General features: G+C 40.4%; 1 protein-coding gene and 1 pseudogene across 9 annotated transcripts in view; both read right to left on the reverse strand.

Moving 5' to 3' along the window:
• Positions 1-23,425, reverse strand: part of PCDH15 (protocadherin related 15) — a 789,625-nt gene that overhangs the window by 603,197 nt on the left and 163,003 nt on the right. The gene's annotated exons all lie outside the window — the stretch shown is intronic.
• Positions 245-2,204, reverse strand: LOC118012982 (annotated as a pseudogene). The gene has a single exon (XR_004679889.1). The product of XR_004679889.1 is annotated as a glucose-6-phosphate isomerase-like (transcript).

Genomic DNA, 23,425 nt, shown 5'->3' on the forward strand with positions numbered 1-23,425 from the left:
AGGTAAAGATGATTGTTACTGTCAGGGAATGTCATGGGAATCATTTCAAAGTGGTCCTTACACTTGCACTTATCCACCTGCTTGTAAGCTGTCAAATAGTTTCCTCAAGGCCAGGCCTGCACACTGCGTATGTAACACATATATGCACAGGTATAGCACTGGTAGGGTACTTCCAGGGTCTGTGCTAAATGCTTTAACATGCTCATTCACCATGTGTTGTATGTTCCTTTTTTTTTTTTTCCCCCTCCTTTGTGGCATCTTTATTTTTCTATCTGGTGCATGAACAAAGTGAACATGGTCAGAAAAATCAGCTGCACTGAAACACTTCAGCCGACGGTAAAACAGAGGGCGCATGGACATGGAAGGGTGGAGTGGCAATTCCAGACTAGCTTCCCCCAAAGGGCTTATGCTCCAAGCCCGCAACCAGAGGCAGCTCTGGCCAGGACTGTGCAGTGCATCTCTGGGGAGGAGTGACAAGAAGGACCAGTCACAACAGGGACTGCAGCTGGGCATGAGTTTATTGGCTTCTGGCCTCAAGCTCCTGCTTGATGAAGTTGATGAGCCCATTGGTGGAAGAGTCATGAGAGGTCCCTGGGCTACTGCCGTCAAGCTCAGGCTCAATTTTCTTGGCCAGCTGCTTTCCCATCTCCAGCCCCCACTGGTCAAAGCTGTTGATGTCCCAGAGGATACCCTAAATGAAGATCTTGTGCTCGTACATGGCAATCAAGGCTCCCAGAATGAATGGTGTGAGCTTGGTGAACACAATAGTGTTGCTTGGCCGATTTCCTTCAAAGACCTTGTGTGGCAACAGCTTCTCCAAGGCCTCTGGACCCTTCCCTGCAGCCTGCAGCTCCTTCTGGGCCTCTTCTGTCGACTTCCCCTTCATCAGGGCCTCAGTCTGGGCCAAAAAGTTGGCCAGGAGGATCTTGTGATGCAAACCCTTCCTTATCAGGTGCTGGGTCTGGACTGGGATGAGGAAGTCACAAGGTATCATCTTGGTGCCTTGGTGGATGAGCTGGTAGAAGGCATGCTGGCCATTGGTCCCTGGCTTCCCCCACACAATGGGGCCCGTCTGGTGGTCCACATGAGTGCCGGACTTGGTGACGTACTTCCTGTTGGACTCTATGTCACCCTGCTGGAAGTAGGCAGCTAAGCGGTGTAGATACTGGTCATAGGGCAGCATGGCCTGTGTCTCACACCCAAAGCAGTTGATGTACCAGACACCCAGCAGAACCAGCAAGGCGGGGGCGTTCTTCTCCAGGGGCGTTGCACAGAAGTGCTGGTCCATCCAGTGGGCCCCTGAGGGCAGCTGCTCGAAGTTGTCAAATCCCACATGCAGTGCAATGGAGAGTCCAATGGCTGACCACAGCGAGCAGCATCCTCTTACCCAATCCCAGAACTCGAATGTTTTGAGGATCAATCCCAAACTCCTTCACTTTGGTTGTGTTGGTAGACAGGGCAACAAAGTGCTTCGAAACTGCAGAAGGGTCCTTGGCTGACAGGAGAAACCACTCCTTCATCGTCTCCGCATTCGTAATGGTCTCCTGGGTAGTAAAGGTCTTGAAAGCAATGATGAACAGGGACGACTCAGGGTTCAGAGTGGCCAGAGTTTTGGTGATGTGGGTCCCGTCGATGTTGAAGACAAACCAGACCCGGGGACCTCCTGAAGAGTACGACTTAAGGGCTTCGGTCATCATGAGGGGTCCCAGGTCAGAGCCACCAGTGCCAATGTTAATGACATCTGTGATGGGCTTGCCTGAGTACCCCTTCAAGTCACAGCTCCGCACTCACTGGCAGAAAGACTTCATCTTCTCCAGGACCCTGTTGACCTCTGGCATCACATCCTTGCCATCTACCAGGATGGATGTGTTTGCCCGGTTCCACAAGGCCACGTGCAACACTGCCCAATCCTCTGTGAAGTTGATCTCGCCACTGAACATGTGCTCCCGGACAGCCTCCACACCCCTGGACTTGGCCAGGTCCACCAGCATCTGCATCACAGTTTCGGTCACAAGGTTCTTTTGAGTAATCCACCAGAATATGCCCATGGTTGTGTTCAGGTTCAAGCTGAAGTGGCTGAAGCGTTCCTTGTCCCCCTCGAAAAGGCGACGCAAGTTGAGATCAGAACCATGCTCACGGTACCATTTCTGCAGCTTCTGGAACTGTGGATTCTGGGTGAGTGCAGCCATGGTGACAGCAGTGGGTTACATGGCCTTGGACGAGCTCGGAGGAGGAAGAGGGGGTAGGCGGCACGTAGCTAGCCTGTATGTTCCTTTCATAACACCATGAAGAGGCTATTATTCCTGCTTAGTAAAGGACGTACCCCAAGTACCTGGTCTGACATAATGAGGAGCAGAACCGATTTCAAACGAGGCAAGCTGAGTCCTCGCCACATATGCCTGAAGACCCCTCCTGCCGCCTCACGTGGCTGCCATGGAAAGAACACAGGCAAACAGAAACCACCTCATCTGACCTCTGGGTCTTTTATCTTTGTGTTCAGAAACCAGTAGGTAGTTGGTCTAAGGGATCGAGAAGGTCTCCTTTTTGGAGTGGGCCCTGATGCTTTCCCCAGTCCAGGTGCTTTCTGAGTGGGTCCGTGCTTGTCTGCTGGCCTGTGGCTTCCATGAGTGTGGTCCTGCACCTGTGACCTTGCCTCTGTTCCATTCTTCTCCCCATCTCCAATTTATCATCACTTCCTAAATGTTTATTAAATTCATGTGGCCTACTGTTATGCATTCAAATCTTTCTGAACACATAAGACTAATTTTGGATATCCGAGTACAATTTCATAGATCTCTGTACTTCTATTGCTGTAAGAGACCTCACATGGAGTCAAGTTCAAAGGGCCAAAACAATGTTACCCTAATATTTCCAGTATTTTACAAAAGCCTAAAGATATTGACCATTTATTTACCAACCATTCCCCACCTCTCACCTAAAGCTACACAGATTACCAAAAACATATAGCTTCTTGGATTATAGTGAGGAGTCTGCTTGTCTCATTCTTTTTTTTTCAAGATTTTATGTATTTATTTGACAGAGAGAAACACAGTGAGAGGGGAAACACAAGCAGGGGGAGTGGGAGAGAGAGAAGCAGGCTTCCCACTGAGCAGGGAGCCCGATGTGGGGCTCGATCTCAGGACCCCAGGGTCATGACCCGAGCCAAAGGCAGACATCTAAGGACTGAGCCACTCAGGTGCCCCTGCTTGTCTCATTTTGATGAGACATTCCAATTGGCAGGCATATGTAGATTTGCAAATAAAATAAAAAAAATTAAGTTTAGGGTCTGCAGAGAGGAAATAATTAAAATATGTCCTAAGGAAAAAAGCTTGAAAACCAGTAAGCTAGTAAATCCCAAAAGTTACATGCCCAAAAGTTGTAATGAGAGCCAGGAGCACCGAAATCCAATCCATTATTTACACTGTATTTTTTTTAAAGAAAAGAAAGATGTTGGGGCGCCTGGGTGGCTCAGTTGGTTAAGCGACTGCCTTCGGCTCAGGTCATGATCCTGGAGTCCCTGGATCGAGTCCCGCATCAGGCTCCCTGATCAGGCAGGGAGTCTGCTTCTCCCTCTGACTCTCCGCCCTCTCATGTGCTCTCTCTGTCTCATTCTCTCTCTCTCAAATAAATAAATAAAATCTTAAAAAAAAAAAGAAAAGAAAGATGTTAAAAGTGTAGATTGCCAAGTTTAAAATATACAGATCTATCTCATTCCTTTAAGCCAAATCTTGATAAGAAAAGGAATTTGAGCTTCTAAAGAAAGTGACATAAATCCCATATTTAACATAAAAGTAGGCATCTGCCTGATTTTAGGAGCGTGCATGCAGTTGTTAGGATACGTGCTGTTTGCCCCACACCTGCATTCCACCATTCCATCCCTTTCTCTCCAAGAGTGAAGCTAACAAGTAATTTAAAAATAATTGAAGAATTAAATCCTCATTGGTAACGTCATTTTCCTTTTTTGCCTATGCCTTCAGCGGACTTATTCCAGCAACTCCATTAATATAGCTGTTGCAAAATAAAGGAAACAAAGAAGAAAGCTGAGCAAATGGCTTTTAAAATTAAAAAAAAAAAAGATAACATATTGTGTTACTTGGGATAGCAGTCTAGAGGCAAAACAGAAATAACAGATGCAATATAAATTCAGAGTTATGTGTGTCACACAGGAACCCAGGCTCACGAAATCAGCCCAATATGCTCCACCTGAGGAAAGACTGCAGGAGACGATTGGAAATTGCACCAGCAACATAAACGGGGAGACAGTCACACTGTAATCCTGATTCAGTAATACATTTTGGAAAAAAATGTATACTGATTGGATTTCTTATTAAACTTCAATCAAAGAGAAATTTCTTCCAAATCAATATAGGCCTCTAAAATGTTCTGTGGACTGAGATTTTAAGATCCACTGTAGTGAAGTTACTAGTTTGGACCTAATTAAATTCTATCTGAAAGCTAGTCACAGAGGTGCTTCGTTATTTTGTCGGTGCCTTAGTCACGTCACTTGGCTGGTTTTGGGAGCAGCCTAAGTAAAACGCATTATAATTCTGATGGAGAATTAAAGGTAGGTGCATAATTTATTGAATGAGTAATTCGACATAATGTTTCTTCTGATGTTAGAAGGGGCAGCTAGGCTCCAGCAGCATACCTGGAGGCCAGCCAGGAGGAAGCGGCAGCCAGCTCGCTCACAGGCAGGTCAGAGGCCCGTCGGGGCAGCGCGCACTGGAAGTCGCGTCGCACCAGCCGGGCCCAAGATGCCGTTGGCCAGGACGGAAACCCCTGACCAAATTAGGAACAAAACGCGGGAACCGCTGCTTCTGGCCCCAAGTAATGAATATTCCACCCCCTCGTTAACAACTGTCCGTAGAAGACAGAGACCCACCCCAGGGCGCACCGCGCGCTCTCCTTCTCTGGAGCGCACCTGTTCTCCTGTCTGCTCAAGTCAACTTTCCCGCTCGTGTGGCTCGTCCGCTGTGCTGCGTGTCTGTCTGTCCCTGAATTCTTTCTGGGGACAAGATCAAGAGCCTCCGGGGACATCTTTAGGATGAGTGGAGCCCCAGAGCCCGGGTCTCCCCACCTCACCAGGCAACAATGATACATACTCATTAATCACCTAATGCGTGTGTGACACATTATATAAGCCACTAAAAGCCTGCGTTTATTTTGAATTGTTCCAGAAAGAATTCTTTCTACAGTAATAACTCTTAGTTGTTAGATGAAAAAGTGCAGGAATGCCCTGTCCCCATAGAACAAGACAGCAAGAAGGTAAAAATGAAAAGACATCTACACCATGCATTTTTGGGTAAAACTACTGGTTCTGTCTACTCAGCCCCCCTCCCCCCCCACTGCTCATGCCCTCTGACATGTAACTGTGTAATTCCTTCACTAACATTTTCCTGACTTCTCCTATTGAACAGAAAAAATAACCTCACCCATCCCTAATAGAGAAGAGGATCTGAGGGGAGAAAAAAGGAAAAAGAAAATCCTTTCAATCACTTAAACACACAGTAAGCATTTTCTTACAACTGTGGGAATAAATGATGTCATATTACACTTTCTATCCACATGGACAGATCCTCAGCAGCCCCAAATTGGACAATCAGTGCCAGTTTCCAAAACAACTTTCTTGAGTTTCTGTTTTCAGTGGTCTGGCTTAGTTATGTTGAAATCCTAATTTCCAAATGTTTGGTATCTAGGCTGCGGGGGGGGTCTTTGGCAGGTAATTAAGTCATGAGAGTAGAGCCCCCATTATCTGCCTCTCATGAGGGCATGGGATCCGTGTCCATCTAAGAAGAGACATGGAGAGATGGTCTCTCTCTTGGCCACATAAACGAGCTTACCATGAGAAGGTGGCTGTCCGCGAGTCAGGAGGCAGATTCTCATAAGACATCAGATTTGCTGGTGCCTTGAACTTGGATTTCCCAGCCTCCAGTACCATGAGAAATAAATGTTTGTGGTTTAAGCCCCACAGTCAGTGGTCTTTATGTTATGGCAGCCCAAAATAAGACAGTGACATCTTTCGGATGCCTGGATACAACTCTGAGTCACTAGTGGTCAGAATAAAAGTTACTATTAAATTCTAACAGCAAAATTACTAAGTCTACTTCCTGTTGTAAAGCACAGTCCTTTTGCTAGCTCTTTGATAGAATAGTGATCAGGTAACATGATGCCGTCTTTTCTTGATTATTACTTTTGGCTTAACACAGTGATTTATTTTTTCCTCAGAATTATGTGTGTTCCCTGGGCTCTGTGGGGTGGTTCTTCTTGATGTGGTGTTGACTACGTCACTCATTTAATGACATTCTATTGGGAGCTCATTGGGGCTGCCACCCAAGATCCCATCCTGACAGGCCATCCATACACTGTAATAGCATGTGCTGATAATTATGAATAACAGCAAATTTTAAATTAACTGCATAATTAAATCCTCATTCACAGCACTGAGTTGTTGTTTTCAATCTATGCAAGTGGATCAAGTGGGAAGCAAAGACTGGGCCACTAGGAGATACTAAATACTCAAGAGGCTTGTGCACGACCTAAAAACTCAGTGGGCAGCCTGTGAGTGCCAAAGAGGTTCCACGGCAATATTGGACTTGACCAAAACCAAAAATGACCTTGGAAGATTGTGACAGATTAATCCCATAGAGGACCCATCATCTGACCTAAATCAAAGATCCTGAACCTAAATCAATGTGTTTTTTACCACTTAAAATCCAAACAGATTCTCTTCAAAATATACAAAGAAGAGAAAGTAATTGTATGGCAAAATAAAACATGTCACACTTGCCAAATATCAATCCTATCAAAGACAAAGACTTCCATGAACTCACACTGACGGTGAATATTTTTGGTTGTATTCCAAAACAGTTATCAAACCTAAGCAGAGGACCTAGGGATGTCACCTTATTATTAGGTGCAGAAGTCTTTCATAAAATTTTCTGAGACCAAAAAATTGTTCAGCAACTGAACAGAGTAAAAAATGAAATTAAAACCTAATAACTATAACTATTCTGAAGACAGGCATTTTTTTTCCCAAAGAAATATAAAAAAATATATATTGGCTGCTATGAGGAAGTATGTCTTTCTTGTAAACATTAGCAAATACTACACTGTGATTTTCAACTTTTTCTGCTTAAAGCCTAGAAACTGGATAGAGGTATGAGAGCCCAGTGTTGTCTATATTTGGGGATCAACATTCTTTGGAAATAAATGTCTATGTTCTTTCCTAATCTAATAATCTGTGATTCTATAATTTGATATTAAACTCAGATCTTTGTATCACAGAATTTATGATTTTAAAAGAACTTCAAGGATTCTTGGGGCGCCTGGGTGGCTCAGTTGGTTAAGCAACTGCCTTCAGCTCAGGTCATGATCCTGGAGTCCATGGATCGAGTCCCACATTGGGCTCCCTGCTCAGGCAGGGAGTCTCCTTCTCCCTCTGACCCTCCCGACCCTCCCCCCTCTCATGCTCTCTCTCTCTCAGTCTCTCTCTCTCTCAAATAAATAAATAAAAACTTAAAAAAAAAAAAAAAGAACTTCAAGGATTCTTACTCATTCATTCAATACTTGATTTCCTTCTGTACAAATAAAATAGTTATGAGTTCATGCTTGAGCCAAGTTAACAGTGGCCTAAATATTTTTTGAAGAAACTTTTATTGCACAAAATTCTTCCATTGTATATTTATTGCTTACACACATTCACTAAATTTGTCTGGCTTTACTGGCAATTGTTTAATTTCAAATTATATGAAAATTAACCATCAATAATAGTGATTTGCTTCAGCTAACATTATTTTTTATATAAAGAGATGTTGGTCATTTTTAAGCATACCATGAAATTGTAACTGACAAAAATATTAAAAAATATATATTTAAAATGAAAATAATAAAAACTAACTATACACATTTCCAATATTATTATGATTTTGTACATTTTTACACCAAAAATGGCAGCTTGAAATAACAGCTACTTTTTACAGGAAGCTCACTAATGTAAACCCTATTCTAAGAGCTGCCATATTTTGAATGATTGCTTCATCTAGAGAAAGATAAACATTCTTATATGAACATTGGTAATTTCTGGATGATGAGACTATGTAATTTTATTATGTTTCTTTGACAGAGAAACAACCTAACCAACCTAACCCTACATCTAAAATAGCTGGAGAAAGAATAGCAAATAAAGCCTAAACCCAGCAGGAGGAGAGAAATAATAAAGATCAGAGCAGAAATCAATGAAATAGAAACCAAAAGAACAGTAGAACAGATCAACGAAACTAGGAGCTGGTTCTTTGAAAGAATTAACAAGATTGATAAGCCCCTGGCCAGACTTATCAAACAGAAAAGAGAAATGACCCAAATCAACAAAATCATGAATGAAAGAGGAGAGATCACAACCAACACCAAAGAAATACAAACAATTATAAGAACATATTATGAGCAACTATATGCGAGCAAATTAGATAACCTGGAAGAAATGGATGCATTCCTAGAGATATATCAACTACCAAAACTGAACCAGGAAGAAATAGAAAACCTGAATAGACCTATAACCACTAAGGAAATTGAAGCAGTCATCAAAAATCTCCCAACAAACAAAAGCCCAGGGCAGGATGGCTTCCCAGGGGAATTCTACCAAACATTTAAAGAAGAATTTATACCTATTCTTCTGAAATGCTCCAAAAAATAGAAATGGAAGGAAAACTTCCAAACTCATTTTATGAGGCCACCATACCTTGATCCCAAAACCAGACAAAGACCCCATCAAAAAGGAGAATTACAGACCAATATCCTTGATGAACATGGATGCAAAAATTCTCACCAAAATACTAGCCAATAGGCTCCAACAGTACATTAAAAGGATTTTTCACCATGACCAAGTGGTATTTATCCCTGGGCTGCAAGGTTGGTTCAACATCTGCAAATCAATCAGTGTGATACAATACATTAAAAAAAGAAAGAACAAGAATCATATGATCCTCTCAATAGATGCAGAAAAAGCACATGACAAAGTATAGCATCCTTTCTTAATCAAAACTCTTCAGAGTATACAGATAGAGGGTATGTACCTTAATATCATAAAAGCCATCTATGAAAAACCCACAGTGAATATCATTCTCAATGGGGAAAAACTGAGAGCTTTCCCCCTAAGGTCAGGAACGTGGCAGGGATGTCCACTATCACCACTGCTATTCAACATAGTATTAGAAGTCCTAGCCACAGCAATCAGACAACCAAAAGAAATCAAAGGCATCCAAATCAGCAAAGAAGAAGTCAAATTCTCATTCTTTGGAGATGATATGATACTTTATGTGGAAAACCAAAAAGACCCCACCCCAAAACTGCTAGAACTCATACAGGAATTCAGTAAAGTGGCAGGATATAATATCAATGCACAGAAATCAGTGGCATTCCTATACACCAACAACAAGACAGAAGAAAGAGAAACTAAGGAGTCAATCCCATTTACAATTGCACCCAAAACTATAAGATACCTAGGAATAAATCTAACCAAAGAGGCAAAGGATCTGTACTCAGAAAACTATAAAATACTCATGAAAGAAATTGAGGAAGACACAAAGAAATGGAAAAATTCTCATGGATTGGAAGAACAAATACTGTGAAGATGTCAATGCTACCTAGAGCAATCTACACATTTAATGCAATCCCCATCAAAATACCATCCACTTTTTTCAAAGAAATGGAACAAATAATCCTAAAATGTGTATGGAACCAGAAAAGACCCCAAATAGCCACAGGAATGTTGAAAAAGAAAAGCAAAGCTGGCAGCATCACAATTCCAGATTTCCAGCTCTATTACAAAGCTGTCATCATCGACTGTGTGGTACTGGCACTAAAACAGACACTTTGATCAATGGAACAGAATAGAGAGCCCAGAAATGGACCCTCAACTCTATGGTCAACTAATCTTCGACAAAACAGGAAAGAATGTCCAATAGAAAAAAGACAGTCTCTTCAACAAATGGTGTTGGGAAAATTGGACAGCCACATGCAGAAGAATGAAACTGGACCATTTCCTTACACCACACACAAAAATAGATTCCAAATGGTTGAAAGACCTCAATGTGAGACAGGAGTCCATCCAAATCCTAAAGGAGAACACAGGCAGCAACCTCTTCGACCTCAGCCGAAGCAACTGCTTCCTAGAAACATCGCCAAAGGCAAGGGAAGCAAGGGCAAAAATGAACTATTGGGACTTCTTCAAGATAAAAACTTTTGCACAGCAAAAGAAACAGTCAACAAAACCAAAAGACAACCGACAGAATAGGAGAAGATATTTGCAAATGACATATCAGTTAAAGGGCCGGTATCCAAAATCTATAAAGAACTTCTTAAATTCAACACTCAAAGAACAAAGAATCCAATCAAGAAATGGGCAGAAGACATGAACAGACATTTTTCCAAAGAAGACATCCAAATGGCCAACAGACACATGAAAAAGTGCTCAACATCACTCAGCATCAGAGAGATCCAAATCAAAACCTCAATGAGCTACCACCTCACACCAGTCAGAATGGCTAAAATTAACAAGTCAAGAAATGACAGATGCTGGCAAGGATGCGGAGAAAGGGGAACCCTCCTACACTGTTGGTGGGAATGCAAGCTGTTGCAGCCACTCTGGAAAACAGTATGTAGGTTCCTCAAAAAGTTGAAAATAGAGCTACCATATGATCCAGCAATTGCACTACTGGGTATTTACCCCAAAGTTACAAATGTAGGGAATCAAAGGGGTACGTGCACACTGATGTTTATAGCAGCAATGTTCACAATAGCCAAACTGTGGAAAGAGCCAAGATGTCTGTCGACAGATGAATGGATCAAGAAGAGGTGGTATATATATACAATGGAATATTATGCAGCCATCAAAAGGAATGAGATCTTGGCATTTGCAATGATGTGGATGGAACTGGAGGGTGTTATGCTGAGCGAGATAAGTCAAACAGAGAAAGACATGTATCATATGACCTCACTGATATGAGGAAGTCTTAATCTTAGGAAACAAACTGAGGGTTGCTGGAGTGTTGGGGGGCTATGAGAGATGGGGTAGCTGGGCAATAGACATTGGGGAGGGTATGTGCTATGGTGAGTGCTGTGAATTGTGCAAGACTGTTGAATCACAGATCTGTACCTCTGAAACAAATAATACAATATATGTTAAAAAAAAAAAAAGAAGAAGAAGATAGCAGGAGGGAAAGAATGAAGGGGGGGGTCAGAGGGGGAGATGAACCATGAGAGACTCTGGACTCTGAGAAACAAACTGAGGGTTCTAGAGGGGGGGGATCGGGGGATGGGTTAGCCTAGTGACGGGAATTAAAGAGGTCATGTATTGCATGGAGCAATGGGTGTTATACACAAACAATGAATCATGGAACAGTACATCAAAAACTAATGATGTAATGTATGGTGATTAACATAACAATAAAAAATTTTAAAAAGAACACTGTCTTCAGTAACAAAATAATGTTGTAAACGTGGGGTGTGGTATCAAATACACCCTATTAACAGACGTTACATTCTAGAGATATGAATGCAGGAAGAGGCAGAAATTGATAACCCAATTAAATTATAAGAGTACCCTTAAAATTAGCATAATTTCCTATAAAAAGTGATACTTCTCCAAGCTTATTATAGTTGATAAGCAGAGTATATTTATTCAGATGCACCCCACTGTAATCCCTGGAGTAACTCATACCATATAATATCCACTATGACTCCAAAGTTATAATAAGAATACAAACCACCCACTAGGAATAAAAATCAACATTACACAATTCCAATAACCTGTTTTGAGACTCTACATATATTCCAGAGCACAAAGCAAATTTCAGTTTGGTAGAAATGTACACAGTACACTCTAATTTTCTTTTCATCTCCAGTTTTTCTATGTTTATATATAAAAAAATTAAAACAAATTTATAGCATAATTATTTTCTGAAATTAAGTACAAATGCATACTTAAAGCAATTTCAATAAATAAACTGAAGCAAAGCTTTCTGTTGAATTCCCAAAGCAATGGCACATTTTCAGTGGCCATATGTGATGTTATGTAATTAACATCTAATAAATAAGTTAAATGGGAATAAAGCTTATAAAAATACAGGCATCAAAGTATACCTATATTAAAATCACAGAGTGCAATTTATAATAGTTTGGAAGCAGAATGCTTACGGGACTATCTCATTGGAGTTCCAGCTAACACGAGGTGTCCATGTGAACTTACCAGGAATAAAAAGGTCTAATCTATAAGAACAAAGGGATTTGGAAAGAAATATTCAAGATTGAGAGATGTCAACAAATTAATGAAGATTGGCAGATACTAACAAGTGTTTAGATGATTTAGCCGAGCTAAAGGGATTGAAACCAAATAGCCACTGGTACAGAATCAAGAAGAAGCAACACTATTTGCACCCCAACTTCTCAGAAAGATCTCAGGAATGGAAAGCATTAGGCACTTCAGTAGCCAATGTGGGTGAGGCTGGGATTAAAAATAAAAGGATTAACTGAAACTCCTGTAAGGAGAGTTAGACACCAAATTGTCCTCCCTAACACACAGTCAACTGACTGTAGATGCCTCCATCCACAGCTCCCCCATCACAAAGAGATTAGAAATAAGTATATAGGGTAGAGGAAAGAGGAATAAAGCAGTGGGTAGGGAGGTGAAGGTAGTGAAAGGTAGCAACTTATGGAACCTCAAAATATTATTGTGGGAGTTCAGGCATGGCACCCCCAATATGCCACTTCGGTATAGTGATTATTTTGAGCTGTAGATACTTGAAAAAGAGCGAATGCAGGCAGAGATTTTCTCAGAGCTCTCCTTACCTTCCTAAAGACTGTCTTTGGAAAGAAACTTGATTCAATTGTCTTGGATCCCCTCCCCAAGAGTTTTATCAACAGGAGGACTGACTCTTATTACAGGTGAGGACATTTGAAGAAGATATACCCACACCAACTTTGCCCCACCTGCCCTTCTGAGGGCCTGTTCATCTTTCCTAAAGCACATTTATTCTCCCCTAAGAGGCCTACATCCCCCCCTCCCTTCCCTATAAAGATGCTATTTAAGCCAGAACTCTAAGCCACTTTGGAGAGTTACTCATTTTTCTCTGAGTAACTCCCATATACACATGAGGTATACATGCTAATAAATTTCTTTCTGCTTTTCTTTTATTAATCTGCTTCTTATTTTAGGGATTGCAGCTAAGAACTCAAAAAGGTGAAGGTAGAATTAATTTTCTTCCCCTACCATAGACCCTGGGGACAGAAATTTGTTAAACAACTACTGTGTGTTTTGGAGGTTATATAACAAGAAAGCTGTATTATTACTCATGATTCACAAAAGCTCAGGGAAGTTACATTACTTGCCTGAGATTACACAGAAGCTGTGCTTCTGCAAAATTATATTATTTTCTGATATGCCTGCCATGCTTTATGGCCATGCCCCACACTTCTTGATGAAGCAGAAACAGAATGGAGAGTCCCTCAGGGCATTAAAAGAAATGAACACCATGGTTATGTATAAGCAGAAGGTCTGAGTTTATGTGGGACAGCATGAGCTTGCAGAACTTCACATGCTCACATGGTTCTCCAAACATTTGTGGGCCAGAATCAGAAATTCAGCATATGGACCAGAGAATACAACTTGGATCCTGGCTGGGAGGGTGATGGCACAAAAATGTACAACTGTAAATTGCTAGGCAGGTGCCAGTATCAGAAGAAAGATAAGCAGCTACATATTCACCAGCTCTCGGAAACATGCATCAGAGGTTCAAGGTGGAAAGGTAGGCAGATTAATAAAAGACATCAGTGCTCCTACAAAACCATAAAGAGAATCTGATAATGAAAAATGATCCTGCTTCCTCCAGCAGCATCATTTAAATTCCTACATGTGAGAGAAAGTCCTAGTGCAAGGAAAATAATATGAGGATCATAATACACGATTCTCAAGTCTGAAAAATGGCCACCAGGAACATAAGGATCTAGAGAGAAGCAGCTTGGAGGGCAATATCCACAGGATCTGTCTGGGGCCAAGTGAATTTGGAAGGGGAATGTGGGAAGAGTCACATCCCAGAGGCCAATCATGGACAGTGAACAAGTTACACTCGTGGAAATCTGAGCAAGTTTTCTTGCCAAAGGGAGAGGACTGGATATGAAATTTTAGTTGTCCTCCCATTTGCAGGGATTTATGAATTTTCTTTTTCAGAAGCTTCCACCAGGTTGTGTTAGCAACTAATACCTTTCATCATTTTGTGACTTAGGTTCTTAATTAAATTCCCAGAGGGCACAGAAATGAAAAGTCCCAGTAGGATTGCATTACAGCAGATGAGGAACAGCTCCGCAAGCAAAATATAATGTGTACCAGAAGAAGAAGGTAGGGCTGCAGAGAAGCTGATGTCAGCAAAGAAAGCAAACAGAAAACAAAAATAAATGAATTCCACACCTTGGTTGTCTCGAGTTTTTCCATTATTTTTTCCACGTTTTAAGAGGTACCCTTCTACTTTTGAAACTGTGGGGAAGGGAATGAGCCATTGATTGTTTTAGTTTTTGCTTTATGCCAGGTGCTCTAAAAATATTTCCAGTTTGCCTCTATCAAATAAATAAATACTATGAATGTGTTCTGACAGTTAAGAAAATTGGCCTTTGATTATTCAATGATGTAGCTGGTAAGTAGCAGATCTGGTATACAAACTCGAGTCTGACTCATCTGCCAACCCTACACTCTTTGTGACACACCGCATTAAGTCTTAGATAATTCCCCTTCTGTCCAAAACCTAGTTGTAGTTTTTTTGCTGTTGTTGTTGTTGTTGTTGTTGTTGTTATTTAATGTTTTCCATAATCTTCAGAAATGTATCCCTGCCCCTTTAAGAAGGAAAAATAGTTTATACAACCCAAAATTGCAATTTTGTTGTTGCAATGGAACCCAACAAGTGATCCCAGCCCCTGGGAATTGAACAGAAAGACAGCAATGATTTTTCATTTCTTTTAGAGAGAGAGGGAGGAAAAAAGTCTCTATCACATGAACAGAGCATAATAAGTGCCATTTTTTGCAAATTGTCTGTTTGAGAGTACCTGTGCAGAGAGGCATTGAAGTATCCTTTTTTGAGCATGAAGCAAGGAGATTGCTTTTCCTTCTCATACTCTCAAGGGACCCACTCAAACACCTAATAGTGCTTTTCAACCTTTAATGCATTCATAATGGAATTCCCCAGTTAGAGAGCTTCCTCTTGTCTGGGTAGAGACTCCAGCAGCAGCTCTACAAATACCCCACCTTTTTTTTTTTTTTTTTTTAATACTGTTCACATGAATTGGAAGAATCTTCAAAGGAAAGCTGGAATATCTCGAATGGGAAACCCAAAAGTAGTAGCAGGTCAGGAAGGTGCTGAAAAGATGGGGGGAACGGTAGCCATGAGTGAGATTCAAGTCACATTAATGAAATGAGGTAAGTAGCCTTGAACTAAAATCAATTCCAGATCCTCAGACGAGGAAGGAAGGGCTTCTTTTCATCTTGGGATACATTTAAAATCAATAAAAGTATAACAGACTCATAACCAGAAGTTACATGACAATGTAGGGATTTGGGATTTAGAAAAAGAATGGAAAACAAACAGAAAATGTGTATACCTCTCTACTTCAACAGTCTCTAAGTTCCAAGAAGTCTGAATTGGTAGAGTTAACTTCATCCACAATGAACGTCTGTACAACTGCTTCAAACATCCTGTAAAGCACTGCACTGTTGTATGTGGGCACTCAAAGAACATTTGATGATAGTAATAATAATAATAATAATAATAACAATAATAAGTATAGATATTAACTTTCAGGCCAAACTTCTTAGATCTACAAGTCAAAACCATGGGGAAAGCAAGACTCCTCCTGTGAAGAGACCTCTGAAGGTCACAGTTATCAGATGAGGCTGAAATTGGGATAGAATGGTGAGATTTTACAAGAGAAGACTTCTTTTTTTTTCCTTTCCTAAATTTTGTTCAGAACATCCAGTGAAGCAATTGAAGCTCTTTTTATAAGCAGTATACTGAAATAGGGCCAAAGTTGAATATTGAGAAAGAAGAATCAAGTGAAGTCAATTATATCTAATACTTAGGGGGGGAAAGCAAGATTGCATACTGCTTGCTACATTTCATATTTGTCTCCTTCTAAAGGAACAACTTTGTCTCTGTCTTGTGAAAAAGGAAAACTACAAGCCAGTTCTACTCATTTCTGTTTTTCTATTTTTCATGAAGCTAGATGCTTGCCAGTTGCTGGACTTCACCTGTGATATATTCACAACAAGAAACAAGTTGGAGAGTTTCAGCCTGAAGTAAACAGAACAGATGGAATTGCTGTTTTGCCTTTTTACAAACCATGAGTTTTTTTAGCCATTTATTTTTCAAAAGTTCAGTTCTCAGCAGGGAACATCCATATGAGTGTGTGCAATTCACATTCTGTTCTGAGACAAGACTGTCCATAAATTTGGGAAAAACATTCTTGAGGTATGCCCTGGCAACCAGAAGCTTGAAATAATTTTTAAAACTCTAAAAGTAGAATGACATTTTAAAGCTTTAAAGTAAAATGGCAATAAGGTTGGGACAAAGACAAAGTCATGAGAGGAAGAGATCTTTTATGATTATAAAGGAAAACATTTAAGTACAATCAACTCTATCAGTCATATCAACTCTAAAGTCTATTCAGTGCCTAGCATGCAGGGTAGAGTTGTTGACCTTTATCCACCTTGAATGGTCAGACCAAGCAGGTAGTTAGTTAGTGATTTGAATCTACAATACAGAATGAGCAGCCTTTTGACATTGGGACAATAAATGGGGCTCAACAACTCCCATCCGTGTCACAAGAAGAATCCAATCAACATCCAGGTCACGTCCTTGCTGGACATTAAGAACTTAATCAAGCTGACAGGGGCACAGCAAACATACCCAGGGAGGTCAACAAAAACACTCAATATGATACAAAAGGTTTTCCTTCATGAGTGTGCATGTTTTACCCTGGAAAGATTTAGAACCATGTATGTGAATACTGAAGAGACTCACACTAGAGTATTTAATATTGGAATCCATAAATATTTGCTATTTTATGGCCTTGAAATACTTAAGAGAATTTGGCCTTTTGAAGTAACATTTCTACTTTGTAATTCAAATTTAAAATGTATAATTAAGTAACTGATTTACATTCATGGTGTTAAACTTAGATAATTTCATGTGATAGAGGTTACAATGTCCATTTTTCCAATTTTCTTCAGCAATAAAAACTGACTTTTAGTTGTAAGCCAAAAAGACCATAAAACCCTCCACTCTCTGCTCCAGGTTTTTGTGATCTTGAGATTGGTTTTTATCTTTTTAAAGATTTATTTATTTGAGAGAGATTGAGAGAGAGAACATGCAAGTGGGGGGAGGGGGAGAGGAAGAGAGAGAATCTCAAGCAGACTCCACGCTAAGCTTAGAGCCTGATGTGGGGCTCAACCTCCCGACCCTGAGATCATGACCTGAGCTGAAATCAAGAGTCCAGTGCTTAACCGACTGAGCCACCCCTATACCAAAACTTCCTTTCTAGGAAGCAAACTACCATTCTTAAGTTATCAGTATTTGGGGATTTTCTGTGCCATGAAACTAAAACATATCTTAAAGTAGTTTATATTACAAGACAGAGCATGTTAAAGGTTTTAGAAGTCACTGCAACAACAACTTTTACTTTATTTCCTTTACAAGGGTTTTAAGTTCACGTGAAGTGATGTCTTCAGTAAAAATGACTACAAAGCAAATTATATGTATCAACTGTTTTCAAAGATAATTGACTAGCCTAGTTTGTACTTTACAAACTAGTTTACAAACTAGGCTAGTATGTAAAAGCATTAATCAGTGGGCCCATCCCCTGTTAAGTCCTGGTTAAAAGTTGCTAGAAGGTGCTAGATGTATAAATACATAATATAGTTTTGTAGATAGAATCCAGAAAATAAACAAACTGAACTTCTAATACTTTAATGTGCTAGCCTTTTTTTGGGAAATCAACAAAATTGTATATATGTACAGAAGCCTTTCTTACTGAAAATATTTCCTCAAATAAAACAAGGTCACATAACCAAAGGATCCTTGGACAAATTAGACTATTTTGGTAATTTGGATTTTAAAGCACCCATTTTCCCTGATTTTAAAAGAATACAGCATAATAGAATTGTACATTTTATTTTACTTTAAAATAAAATTTATATTTTTCTCCTTAAAATATTAGTTAATATGAAATTCCTACACTTTTTAGTGTACTGTTTCACTGGGGTACCTGGGTGGCTCAGTCATTAAGCATCTGTTTTCAGCTCAGGCCATGATCTCAGGGTCCTGGAATGGAGCCCCTCGTCAGGCTCCCTGCTCAGCAGGAAGCCTGCTTTTCCCTCTCCCACTCCCCCTGCTTGCGTTCCTTTTCTCACTGTGTCTCTCTCTGTCAAATAAATAAATAAAATCTTTTAAAAATATATACTGTTTTACTCAGAAATTAAGCTACCATACTCCCACATAGAATTGTAAAAAAAAAAAAAAAAAAAGTAAAAGTATGGGTTCAGTTAGATTAGATTTCTGACAAACATTTTTTATATTAATAGAATGTAATTTTGAACTAATATTAAATCAAGTTAATTATCTTTGGATACTTGGATTGTTTCTAACTATGGCAGAATACTAAAATATGGTTTTGATATATATCCTTTTGATTCTTATTTTTATACATTATAGACTAGCTATGTCTTTAGGCCGTATTTGCAAGTGCGGCCATGTTTGCCTTATTAAAAAGTTGGAAAAAAGAATGTGCATGACTGTAGGGCATGATATTAGTACTTGTTAGACCTAATCCCATTTAATTCTGCAAAGTAGAAGACAGTTACCTAATATCATGTTAATATGAGTGGTTGAAAATATATTAGGTTTAGTCATGGCAGACAAGAAGAAGTGTAGATGAAGAGAAAGATAATGTGCTTTTGTATATTAAAAGAGAGTAGTTTTATCCTAAAGTGTCTGATGTTTTCAGAATGTGAAATACAAACATGAATTATAAAATCTGAATTAGGAAGTCGTAGGTTTGTTGAAAGAGAATTTAATTGTATTATAATCTCTGCAAATAATAAACCTCATGGGGAAAAAAAGCAAAAGAATTTGTTAAAATTGTGCCAAGACTGGGTCTGTTTTGGTTCGTCTATTAAGACGGAAACTATTAAAGAAGCTTATGAATTTTTTATTGCCAAATATTAACAAGGCAAACTCAGATGTTCTTTCTTTCTATTAAAATAACTTGATCTTGGACTATTCAGTCTGCTCTTAACAAGAAATAAGAGGCTATTCTTCATTTCCTTGTAATCTACTCAGACAGGAGAGATTCTGTAGCTCACTCGAAAAACTTCCAATGTGTTGTGCTGACTTTGTCATCTCCTGGATTATTCCTTCACTTCTGAAACAGCTAAAGTACTTTAAAATCACATTCCTACTTTCTGTGTATTTAACCTGCTCCATTGTCGCTTGATCAACAGGTAGTCAAGCTACGACCTTCTACTGTTCTCAGATACTGATGCTCTTAACTTAATCAAGTGAATAAATCTTCTTCAATAGCTCTTTTGCTGTTGTCTTTCCAAGATTAGGTCCTAAATTTTAGAAAATATAATGTTCAGGGTCTTTTCTGTACCTGATACTATTTTTTGTGATATCTCAGGTGTCCACAGGAAAATAACAAATATTCTTTTGCTCTATAAAAAAAAAATGCTGAAAATAATGATACTTGTTTGATATGTTCATTTCTTATGCAGTTCAACACTAGAGTGAGTGTTACAGAAGAAGACTTGTCAAATTAAAGCCTTTCCTAAGATAATTTTGTTCAGGTAAGGTGTGTATTTATACATTTCTAGGGTGTATAATCTCTGAAATGCATACATTACACACACACACACACATACACACTTGATAGATGCATACATATACAGAATATACATATTCTAGAGAATGTACATTCTGGAGACTTATAAATATGCTTACTGTGTGCTATTTTTTTTTAAAACATTTCATTTATTCATTTGAGAAAGAGAGAGAGAGAATGAATGGAGAGGGCAAAGGAAGAAGCAGACTCCCCTCTGAGCAGGGAGCCCGATGTGGGAGCCGATCCCAGGACCCTGGGATCATGACTTGAGCTGAAGGCAGATGCTTAATGTATGAGCCACCCAGGCGCCCCCTTCCTGTGTACTCTTAACATGAGGGAAACATTATTACAAATTCTTATGAATAGTTATATATTATACTCTACTAGAAGATTGTATTATACTCCATCCTGATACATTTTGTCCTCTAATAAATGTACAACAGCTAATTCATTCTGTCCCCCAAAAAGTGAGATTTGCTTTCTTTTCATGCTTACCTAAAACCTCAGTTATAAGATATGGGCTAGAAATGAGACCCTCAACAAAGGACCGTTTCAGGACCTCACTGGAAAGAACAGGAAAGAAGAACACTATAAACCAGATAGAAAGAACACAGAGCTACCTGTCAAAACTCTTCATTAGACTCCTGAAGAGGATGAGGAGTTTAGAGGAGGGATATCAGATTTGGAATGGCCTGGAACTGGGCTGATAGCCTTCTTCTGCCCCTTGTTAATGAATGTGAACTTGGGCATTCTCTCAGCAATCCTTAACCTTCTTGGCTTCGTTCTCTTTAGGTATCAGAGGAGCAGAATAACATCCTAGGTAATCTATGCAAAATGTTTAGTTCACTATCTGGCATGTGATCAAAATTAAATAAATTATAAATCTTATCCTAAAAAGGAAGTTCAAAGGGGGGGCATTAGGATTACACTTCAGCGACTCTGGCATGTTAATGCTATTTATACTTAATTATGGAGAAACCTTGAGTGGTCAGGAGCCAGAGGAACAGCCTTGACTGTTAATATAAATGACCAGTACATGGGTGTCTTTATACGTGTGCATCTACCTTCTACATATGAGAACTTTAAAAGTCAGCATATATGTCTTCAACTTTACGTTGAAGATGTAAAAACAAGAGTTTTTAAATTTTGCTGCCTCACAGGGTCAGCTATGGAGTTGGAAAAGCAGACATGGACCAGATGTGCTGACTCAGAAAGTCTGCAGCAGAGTCTCTGCCAGAGAATTCAAAGACTGGTAACATTTACTGAAGGTTTCTTACAAAGAACTCTGCCAATTTACTCTTTTTCTGGCTTTATCAAATGAATTTAGTTTGTAACGACAGAAAATCAGGAGAGAATATTTTACCCAGATGCTCCAAAGATGGCATTTTCCCCAAAGACAGCTACTGAAGCAGTGCCCCAGAGCTCAAGAATTGCGTGGGATTCCAGATGGTGTGCCTTCAGCAGCTTTGGATGGGGGTTTTCACTCTAGCCCACCCTGGCCGGACATATTTCCTTAGTGACAACAGTATGTTCTTCATCGGTGTGTGAGCGAACGTTATACACATGCACATAGAGAAGAAGGCAGCACTCAGCACACAGTCTCTTCTCTGGAGGTAAGTTGAGTGAAATCAGCTAGCCACAACTGAATGCCCAATCGAATCCCATGGTAGCAGTTAAGATCATTTTGAAGTCATCAGAAAGAAAAAAAAAAGGTACATTTTCGGACAAGTTCAAAGCTGAAGAGGAAATTTTAATAGTTACGTAACTATTAAACTACCATGCCAGGCTCTTTGTATATTTGAAAATTATTTTTTTTTTAAGAATTTATTTATTTATTTGACAGGGAGAGACACAGCGAGAGAGGGAACACAAGCAGGGGGACTGGGAGAGGGAGAAGCAAGCTTCCCGCCGAGCAGGGAGCCCGATGTGGGGCTCGATCCCAGGACCCTGGGATCATGACCTGAGCTGAGGCCAGACACTTAATGATTGAGCCACCAGGTGCCCCTATATTTGAAAATTCTTAACAAAATCTACTGCACAAGTATTATCTCTATAAGGTGGCTCAGAAAAAGCCTAAGAAATTTGTGCTAGCTCACACACTTAGCAATTGGTAAATTCAGGATTTAAACTTTTGTTTTTTTCCAAGTTCTTAGTTCTTTCTTTAGCAATCTATACTTAAAAATAAAAAGTTAAGCTACTATCTACTAACCCTCCCATATGTTATGCTTATAGAGCATATGCATATAAAGTAGTACATTCTTAAGAGGTTAAGAAAAGGGGGGCAGAGCAAGATGGCAGAGGGGTAGGAGACCTGGATATCGTCTCCTCTCAGGAATTCAGCTGGATAGGGATCAAACCATTCTGAACACCTATAAACTCAACAGGAGATTGAAGAAAAGAAGAGCAACAACTCTCTCATCAGAAAAGCGACCACTTTCTGGAAGGTAGGACGTGCAGAGAAGTGAATCCGAGGCGATATTTGGGAGGATAGACAGCGCGGGAGGGGCCTCCGTCAGCCGCTTCTGGCAAGTGATAGAACCACGGAGCACAAAATCGGAACTTTTAGAAGTCTGCTCCGCTGAGGGACGTCACTCTGGTGGCTAAGTGGGGGGTGGAACCCTCCAGGACAGTATGGTCTCAGGACCCTCGGGGTCACAGAAAGACCAGGGGTGCCTGAGTGTGGCAGGGCTCCCAGGTAACGAGCAGGGAAGCCGGCTGCAGAGGCAGAGCCAAGGCGCAGGCTCTCAGCTCAGGGTTGCCAAAAACCGTGATCTGCAGCACAGTCGGGCCCCTGCTCCTCCAGCAGGGACCCAACAAGCGGCAGATCTGGGGAGACTCACCTTCCTCTCCCGGGAGGAGCCGCGCGGGAGTGCACTGCAGGGATCTGCTGGATTTGGAGACTCCACCTGGGGTCGGGTGCCAGAGATAGAAACGCACGGTCACAGGCCGGGTGAGCACGGAGTGCAGCCGGAGACTGGGGAGTAGGGAGTGACTGACGGCTTTTCTCTGGGGGCTCACTGAGGAGTGGGGCCCTGAGTTCTCGGCTCCTCCAGGGCGGAGATTGGGAGGCCGCCATTTTCACTCTCCGCCTCCAAAGCTGTATGGAAAATTCGCAGGGAACAAAAGCTCTGGAGAGCAACCCGAACAGATTACTTAGCTGGGAGGGGGCAAGGGCGGGGCAATTCCGCCTCCGGCAAAGACATTTGGAAACCACGGTAACAGGCCCCTCCCCCAGAAGATCAGAGAGAACAGCCAGCCAAGACCGAGTTTACCGATCAATGAGAATGGCAGAACTCCAGTGCTAGGGGAATACTGCACATAGAATTCATGGCTTTTTTACCATGATTCTTTAGTCTTTCAAAATTAATTTTCTTTTTTAACTGTCTTTTTTTCTTTTTTTTTAAATTTTTCTTTTTCCCTTTTTCAACCAACATCTTATCAATCCCTTTTTTAAAAAACATTTCTATTTTTCATTTTTAGAGTCATATTCTATCCCTTCATAGGAGTTACCCAT

Source organism: Mirounga leonina, unplaced genomic scaffold (assembly GCF_011800145.1).
Source record: "Mirounga leonina isolate KUSES-001 unplaced genomic scaffold, KU_Mleo_1.0 Mir_152, whole genome shotgun sequence".
In the NCBI taxonomy this organism is placed as follows: Eukaryota; Metazoa; Chordata; class Mammalia; order Carnivora; family Phocidae; genus Mirounga; species Mirounga leonina.